Here is an 8,697-nt window from a genome sequence, read left to right as displayed (position 1 = left end):
ACAGGGTTGAATAGCTGCAGCAGAGATCTTAGAGCCTCAGTTCAGTTCATTTCAGTGCCTCAGTCGTGTCCGACTCTTTGCGACCCTATAGACTGCAGCACGCCAGGCCTCCCTGTCCATCACCAACTCCTGGAGCTTACTCAAACTCATGTCCATAGAGTTGGTGATGCCATCCAGCCATCTCATCCTCTGTCATCCCCTTGTCCTCCTGCCTTCAATCTTTCCCAGCATCAGGATCTCTTCCAATGAGTCAGTTCTTTGCATCAGGTGGCCAAAGTATTGGAGTTTCAGCTTCAGCACCCGTCTTTCCAATGAGTATTGAGGACTGATTTCCTTTAGGATGGACTGGTTGGATCTCTTAGGGCCTGGACAACCCCAGATGTTCCTAGCTAGCTCTTTACAGAAATGCTTGCAGACCTCTGGATTAACTGCAGGAGCAGGACCAGGGAGGGGATGCTGTGTGTGTTGGGGTCCAGTGGGTTTCCTACACATATATGGTACTGTTGGTGCCTTTTAAAAAAGTTGGATTGGAGAAGACAATCTATTTCTGCAAAGAGGAGGGTGGCAGCTTCCAGACACAGCAGGGGAGCCTCCTCCGGGGCCTTAGGTCAATTACTTAGCAGTTCAGAACCTCAGTTTCCTCTTTTGTAGTGTGGAGTGACCAGTGCTCATTTTGCCCGGAGCACTTGTGAAGATGAAATGAGATAATGCTGGCCTGGCAGAGAGCTAGTTCTCGTGAAATGTTAGTGATGCATAACACTGATGTTTGAAAGGAGTCACAAAGTGTGGATTTTACTCGGCCCTGGTCTCCATACAAAGGACTCTGTTTACAACAAATTCAGCTCACAGCACACTGCCTGGAGCTGTGTTTGGTTCCAGATCAAGGTTTGTCTAGTGATTGGATCAATGAATGGTGAGTTTTTGTAAACTTCAGTGGATGGAAATATCTCTTAATGAACTATGTGAGAATCCCATATAATTTCATACCTTTAAAAAATACGCTTACACACAAAGGGGTTTTCCCAGCCATCCAGTGGTTAAGACACCGTATTTCCACCGTGGAGGGCATGGGTTCCATCGCTGTTTGGGCAACTAAGATCCCACATGCCACATGGCGTGGCCAAAAAAATTAGAAAACTGAATGAATGACTGAATGAATGAATAAACAATGGTTAGAATGTGAAGGTAATCAAAACAGAAGCAATTCTGAACTAGATTCTATTGAGATGAAAAACAAATTATGCAAGGATAAGTAACTCCCAAATCTTAAATAAAGAGCGAAAGCCTCATTGAAGAGGCGAGGCAGGTATTCCAGGCTGACCAGGACACTCACTGTCTTCTTTGACCCGACCTCCTGCCCTTTCCCATCCTTCTTCCCCCTCTTGTCAGCTGTAATTCACTGCATTCCCATCAGAAATATTTAAAGAACTCTTTGTCATGCTGCGGTTGTAGATTGGGATACAATTTATCTCTTAAATCCTTCATAGAGGCCTTTTGTTTCCTGCCTGCTCAGAATCTCTCCACATGGATGTTGAAACAATTTATGAGATGTGCTTCATTTCCTCTTTTTCTGTTATTTCTCCTAGATCCTTTATCCAAGGTTCCCAAGCACTTTTAACATATTAACTCTTGCTATAGGATTTTTTTTGTTTGAATCTTTGTTTTGGTCATTTCATATTAATTTCTCTCTCTCTTTTTTTTACTGTGAAGAGAACAGATGACATGAGACCTAGTCCCTTAACAAATTGTTAAATGGCTGTGCACTATTGTTAACTATCTGGACAGTCTCGTTCACTGGATCTCTAGAACTTCATCCTGCATGACGGAAACTTGCTACCTGGTGAACAGGTCCTCTCCTCTCTCCCCTTATAAGAGCATTTAATTTTTAACGACACTGAAATATCGAAAGAATGAATGGGATTATTTTAGGACAGGGAGTAGAAGCAAGAGAAAAAAAGGTGTAAGGGGAGAACTGATCTGTTTTCTGAAGGATTTCCTCCCTGTTCATCTGGATACATTGCATTTAACTGGAGGTCGTGGGGAGCCTTGGAAGGTTGCAAGAAAATACAGACTCTACCAGAATCACAGTGGCAAGGAAGGCCCTGAATTGACAAATGCACAGAGACCAAGACAGTTACAGAAAGAAGACAGTCCTGTGGAAACCCAATGGACTGAGCTTCAGTCTTGGAGTTCAGTGTCTCTGGGACTCCCACCATGCCAGAGTGGTTTTCATGGGGAACCTTCTGGATCATTTTTCCCCGTGAAGACAAGGTATAGGTCAGCATGGCTGTTCTCTAGTAAAAGTAGTCTCATCTATCACCTTCTTTCCAACCCATTGCATTGTTTGGAGTTACCTGTCAGTTTTGCTTTACCACTGGAAATAAAGGAAGGAAGGAAAGAAGGGAGGGAGGGAGGCTGGAGGATGAGGAGGGAAAGAGGGAGGAAGGAAGGAAGAAAGGAGGAGGGCTTCCCTGGCGGCTCAGTGGTAAAGAATCCACCTGCCAGTGCAGGAGACGCGGGTTCTTTCCCTGCTCTGGGAGGATCCCACATGCCATGGAGCAACTAAGTCTGTGCACCACAACTACTGAGCCTGTGCCCTGGAGCCCAGGAGCTGAAGCTACTGAAGCACAGGCACCTAGACCCCACGCTCCATCACAAGAGAAGTAACCGCAAGGAGAAGCCTGTGTATCGCAACTGGAGAGCAGCCCTGGCTCTCGCAACTAGAGAAAGGCCTGTGCAGCAACAAAGACCTCACACAGCCAAAGTAAGTAAATAAAACCACATTAAAAATTATTAAAAAAAGAAAGAAAGGGAGAAACAGAAACTAAAATTTTGCCCTTCTGTAAACAAGTGTGATCTTTTTCACCTTTAAAAATGGTTTATGAGGCTAAATTAGTACATCTTTATAAAGTGCTTTGATATCTTGAGAAGACAACATAATCCGTGAGTGGGCTTAATCTGGCCTGAAATAGAATTATTTCAAATAAAGCCACAGGGTTTGGGATTAATACCTTTTGTTTTTCTTCGGAAACCTGGTGTTTAGAAAGTATAAGTTAACCACCAACAAAAGAGTCGTTCACTCTGGAGAATATTTAATTTTCTCTTAAGATTTACTTTAAACTCTTTAGGAAGCAGAAGAGCAATAAAAGAGTCTAGTTCAGGGTGTGAATGCAGCGGATAAAAGTGTATTCCTTCCACGAAAGTTTGCTTTTTCGAAGTTATATCATCATCTGAAAACCTGTGAAACTGGTATGATTTAAGTTAGGTTAAGAAATTTAAAGAAAAAAAACACAGAAAAAAAAATTGAGAAATTGCATGGAGTGCAGGGCTCAAAAGTGTTAGGACAGAAGAATAAATTGTTAAAAAAAAAAAAAAAGAAAAAAAAAGTAGGGAAAATGCTATATGGTTACTATGGTTACTGATTTTTTATTTTTAGTTACCAAGAAAAAATATATCAATGAATCTCAAAACAGGATTTTATGTTATTTTATTTTACCATTTGTGTTTTCATTTAAAAATGGAGATACATGATCTTTCTTTCCTACCCTCTTCCTTTTTCCATTTCTGTCCTCATTTTGCCCTCCATGGGCCTCTTTTGAAACGTGGATGAAGGGAATCATTTTACTGCCAGTTGAACCACAATGACGCTAACCGTTAGAGGGAGGGAAAATCAAGCCTCCTAGACTGAATTTTGCCCGTCACACCTCTGCGTAGACTGGTGTTCTGTTGAGCTTTATGACTAATGTGGGGTGTGGTGCTGAAGCAGCAACACTGTTGCTGTAAAAATAACCCTTGATACCTCAGTATATCCGTGGTGTTGTCCACATATGGAATTGCCCAGGACAGGATGGCACCATGATGCAATGAAATTTACTGTCTTAAAGCGCGATAACTAAAGGAAAAGGAAGTAGATATACTTCCTCATACAACATATAAGGCTGCTGGCTTGGTGAACCAGTCACACTTCCTATTAATATTATAGTTTGTTGCTTTTTTTTCTTTTTGCAATGATTTTGTCATGCAGGATCTTAGTTGCAGAGGAACTGTGGAGTCTTAACCACTGGACCACAAGGGAAGTCGCTTATTATAGAATATTTTGATATCTGTTCTGATAGTTGGATGTATATGGGAGACACCTGAAAGATGGTGGCCTCTTGGCTGTGTAAAGTGATTTTATGCTCAGCTGTGTCATTTCATGTTCGTATTTCTCTCCTGTCTTTTGTCTGAAGGCAGTGTTTGTGGTCTTTGTAGCACAGGTGGGAGGCTCTTTCTGTTTCATTAAGTAGATAGACACTCATGTGTTCCAATTTATGAGTGGGTTTTTCCTGGAGAGCTGGTAACTTTTGTTTGGCATATGACTTTTTTTCTGTCATTACTCTTTTGGGGATTTTTTTCTTATGGGCTTGTTCATTTCCTGCAGCTGGGCAATGATTTGTTAATTACTTCAACAAGCTAGTCCGCTTTTTCTTTCCATTAGTCAAGAAGAATGGGATGGAGGGGAAGGGGCCAGTCTTCTCTCCCAACAGAGTCCATTTCTCTTTCACTTTTCCACTACTTTTCCCCCTCACTCTTCTGTGTTGAGTCTCTGGAGCAGACTCAGATTATCTGAGAGAATAATCTGTTTCATTCATTCATCAGTTTCTTCAATGAGCACCTACTAGTTCTGTCATAACTTCAAGACCTATTCTGAAAGCTTGAGTTAATGCTAGCCGACAGACACCTGTGGTATAAAAATTGGAAGGAAAAGGGGAGAAATGGGTTGATGTGCACAAATAGGAAGAAAGAAAACGGAGGTGGGAGAGAACTACAGAATTGAAGCAAGAGGAAATGGATGGCAGTGAACAAAGTGGACAAGAAAAGAAAAAGGTGCAAATGTGTTTTTTAAAAAAGGAGCAAATGAAAGATGAATTCAAAACCAAGTACAGCAAGTGATTCTGCCAGGAAACTAGGGATCATGTAGATGAATTAATCTTAGTTGCTAACTTCCAATAATTTACAGTTAAGATCAGAAGTAAGATTTTAAAATGTGTGTGTGTGTGTGCACACGCGTGCGCTCAGTCATGTCTTTGCGACCCTATGGACTATAGCCTGCCAGGCTCCTCTGTCTATGGGATTTCCCAGGCAAGAATACTGCAGTGGGTTGCCATTTCCTTCTCCAGAGGGCCTTCCTGACCCAGAGATCAAACCAGCTTCTCTTGCGTCTCCTGCACTGGCAGGTGGATTCTTTATCACTGAGCCACCTGGTAAGACATAATTGGCCACACTTGTGTCCTGAGATACACATGAGAACTTTTTAAAAGTAGTTATATTTTACTTCTTATAAAAGAGCTTCAGGTAAGTGGAATAACAAAATCTAAAAGGTTTAAAATTGGTACTATGTGTTGCTTATAAGGGCTTCCCTGGTGGCTCAGTGGTAAAGAATCCACCTGCAATGCAGGAGATGCAGGTTTGATCCCTGGGTTGGAAAGATCCCCTGGAGGAGGGCATGGCACCCCACTCCAGTATTCTTGCCTAGAGAATCCCATGGACAGAGGAGCCTGGCGGGCTACCGTCCATAGAGTCGCAAAGAGTCAGACAAGTCTGAAGCAACTTAGCATGCATGCACATTGCTTACAAATCCTCTGTCTTGCAACTCAGGCTGGGGGCTTTGCAACCCCCAGGACGTGGCTGTGCCCCAGTCTCTCCAGAAGTCAGGGCTCCCACTGCCAGAGAACCTAGAGGGAGAAAAGACATATTTTCTCCTCCTTTCCAAAGCTGTTAGTGTTCTGTTCGCCAATAGGCTATTGTAACAATTGATCTTTGTGTGAACTGGATACCCATTACATCTTGCCGAGCAAGGCACTTAATCCAGCGTATTTCCTTTACAAACGACCTCTTCTCTCCCCTAATGGACGCTCATCACCGAAACAGTTGCTGGTTCCAGTCACTGGCTCACCGCCTCCAGCCACGGACACAGTCTTTGGAGCAGGAGAGCGAGAGGGACAGGAGTCCCTGAAAGACTACAGTGTGCTTTGTCTTGCGTTAGGCAAACGCTCACGCGTGCCTGAAATTCCGAAGGAAGTCAGAGAAAGGAAGTTTGCCAGGAGGGGTGCTTGTGATATTTTTGGCAGCGATATTTCCCTACCTGCCCTGTGTGTTTGTGTCTGTGATGATGTTTACTGCAACTTGAAAAAGAATAGCTACTAAATTAGGATATGATGAACTTCTCAGCTGGAGAGAGAGCGGGCTCCAACAGAGAAAACAACATTTGGCGACTTGAGATACTGTATTCTCTTTGAGGTTACATTTAGACGTCAGGATAAGCAAGGGAAAAAACACTTCCAGAAGACAGAAACAGCTCGGCTGTGTCCAGTCCTTGTAAGAAAAGTGGAAATGTTTGACGTGAGCTTTACGGTTGTTTTGTCTAAAAAGATTAAGGGCTCTTGGCTGTGTCCACCTCCTCACATCTTTTTATCCTTTAAGTTTGGTGGGTAAGTTTTTTTCCTCCTCGAGATTCTGCTTTATTTCAGCAAGTGTTTGGTGGTTCTGGGTGATAGATTTACTATAAAACTGTTTGGATTTTGATCACTTTTCAAGATCAGTGGCTTTTGGGGTGGTCACTGAAAGGAGTTTGAAAGCTCTGTAATCTCTTCTCTCTGCCTTCAAGGGAAAAATTTGCACCACAAATACGATTGTTTTTAGACTTGTCAAGAGCCTCTAGCAAAACAATTCAATACAGTTTAGGGCTGGACAGAAGAGATGAATGCTCTCCTTTTAGAGGCAAGTGACTGGGGGTCTAGGTGAAAGAACCTCTGGGCAAAACCCTGCTCCCTGGAAAGATAATTAGCGTGTACAATGGTGAGTAGTGACTGTTCTCATAGAAAATTCCCTGTAATTACCCCATCAGGAATGTTCTCAGGACTAAATTGGAGGAACTAGGGGATCATTGAATCATCAGTGTTTGGCCTTATATCCTAAGGAGAGTTTCACAAAAGCAAAAGCCGATTTTCTTCATATTTTGCCTATCAGGGAGTAATATCCAAAAGCAGTGGTTCATTTGTGAATCCACTTTTTAGGTCTCTCTCTACACTGATAACTACGCACCACGTGAAAGCGGCACGTAATATCATATATATGTGTGTGTATATATATTTAATATAACATAATGCTTTGAAAGGTTACTTACATATCTTCAAAGTATGTGTAGTATCACTCCAACGATACTTGAAGTTGAGAGACACTCAAAAACAAGACATTAATAAAAGGCATTTTATTAAAATTAGACCCTTGAATATGGTATAGATACACAATGGAATATTACTTAGCCATAAAAAAGAATGTATTAATGCCATTTGCAGCCACAAGGATGGACCTACAGATTATCAAAGTAAGTGAAGTCAGACAGAGAAAGACAAACATCATATGGTAGCACTTACATGTGGAATCTAAGAAAATGATACAAATCAACTTATTTACAAAACAGAAATAGACTCACAGACACAGGAAACAAGCTTATGGTAACCAAAGGGGAAAGTGAGGAGAGGGATTAACTAGGAATTTGGAATTCAAGTGTACACATTACTATGCCCAGGTGGCTCTAGTGGTAAAGAACCCCGCCTGCCAATGCAGAAGACATAAGAGATGCGGGTTCGATCCCTGGGTCAGGAAGATCCCCTGGAGGAGAACATAGCAACCGACTCCAGTATTCTTGCTTGGAGAATTCCATGGACATCCCATGGAGAGAGGGGCTTGGTGGGCTACAGTCCATGAAGTCACAAAGAGTCTGACATGACTGAGTGACTTAGCACGAGCACCACATGTAAAATAGATAACCTACTAGCGCCTACTGTATAGCACAGGAAACTGTATTCAGTATCTTGTAATAACCTATTATGGAAAAGAATCTTAAAAAGAATAGGTATATATGTATATGTTATATATAACTGAATCACTTTACTATATACCTGAAACTAATTTGACATTGTAAATCAACTATATTTCAATAAAAGTTAAAAAAATAAATTAGACTAAATAATAAAATAATAAATTTTAATAAATAAATAATAATTATTAATAATAATACATAAATAATAATAAATTAAAAAATAAAAAACTCATTGAAGAAACACCATCCCCATTCCTCACTAGACCCCTAGCCCCATTTTTCTTTCTACTTTATCAGAGTTGAGGGATTTGAAACTGTGATAGATTTTACTATCCAAACTCTCCCCCAACCCTGTTTGTCTGAGAACAAAAAAATGATGCTTAAGGAATTCAGTCTTCAGACCCAAAGTCACACGCGTTAACACGGCCACCACTTCACCAGCTGCGGAACTCAGGGACCCACCCCCTCCGCCTTAGTAACAAGGTGCTGCCTTCTGTTCACTTGGCCTTTAACACAGAGAGGATTGTTATTTTCTGCCTCACTGTCTGCCCTCGGGCACTGAGAAGTTGTTTTACTGGTTGCTCATTTCTGACTGGCTTAATTCTCCCTGAGTCTTCCCATCTGAGGTTCACTGTTTTGTCTGTTTTCTGATATATTAGTTCAAAGACATGTGAGAAAGGGAAAATGCTATTCATTTTAAAAGTTGATAAGTAAGTGGGCAAAACTTTTTAAAGGGAGATAACCAACTCCCTAAAACTTAGAAAGTTCTTTTATTTTTGGCCTTGAGACTTGTGGGATCTTAGTTTCCTATCCAGGCATCAAACCCAGGCCTC

The 8,697-nt window shown here is 41.5% G+C and overlaps 1 long non-coding RNA gene across 1 annotated transcript in view; it reads left to right on the top strand.

The window, feature by feature from the left end:
• The first annotated feature begins 1,213 nt into the window (after nt 1-1,213).
• The window catches only part of LOC145517025 (uncharacterized), an 81,935-nt gene continuing 74,451 nt past the window's right edge, over nt 1,214-8,697 (top strand). Inside the window, exon 1 of the long non-coding RNA XR_014061937.1 lies at nt 1,214-2,764. This is a non-coding gene — a long non-coding RNA (uncharacterized LOC145517025). The remainder of the gene's footprint in view (nt 2,765-8,697) is intronic.

This window comes from Giraffa tippelskirchi, chromosome 8 (genome assembly GCF_054371585.1).
Source record: "Giraffa tippelskirchi isolate mGirTip1 chromosome 8, T2T-mGirTip1v1.2.pri, whole genome shotgun sequence".
Classification (NCBI taxonomy): domain Eukaryota; kingdom Metazoa; phylum Chordata; class Mammalia; order Artiodactyla; family Giraffidae; genus Giraffa; species Giraffa tippelskirchi.
The sequence above is the reverse complement of the archived record's forward strand: the minus strand, read 5'-3'. Positions and strand labels throughout refer to the sequence as shown.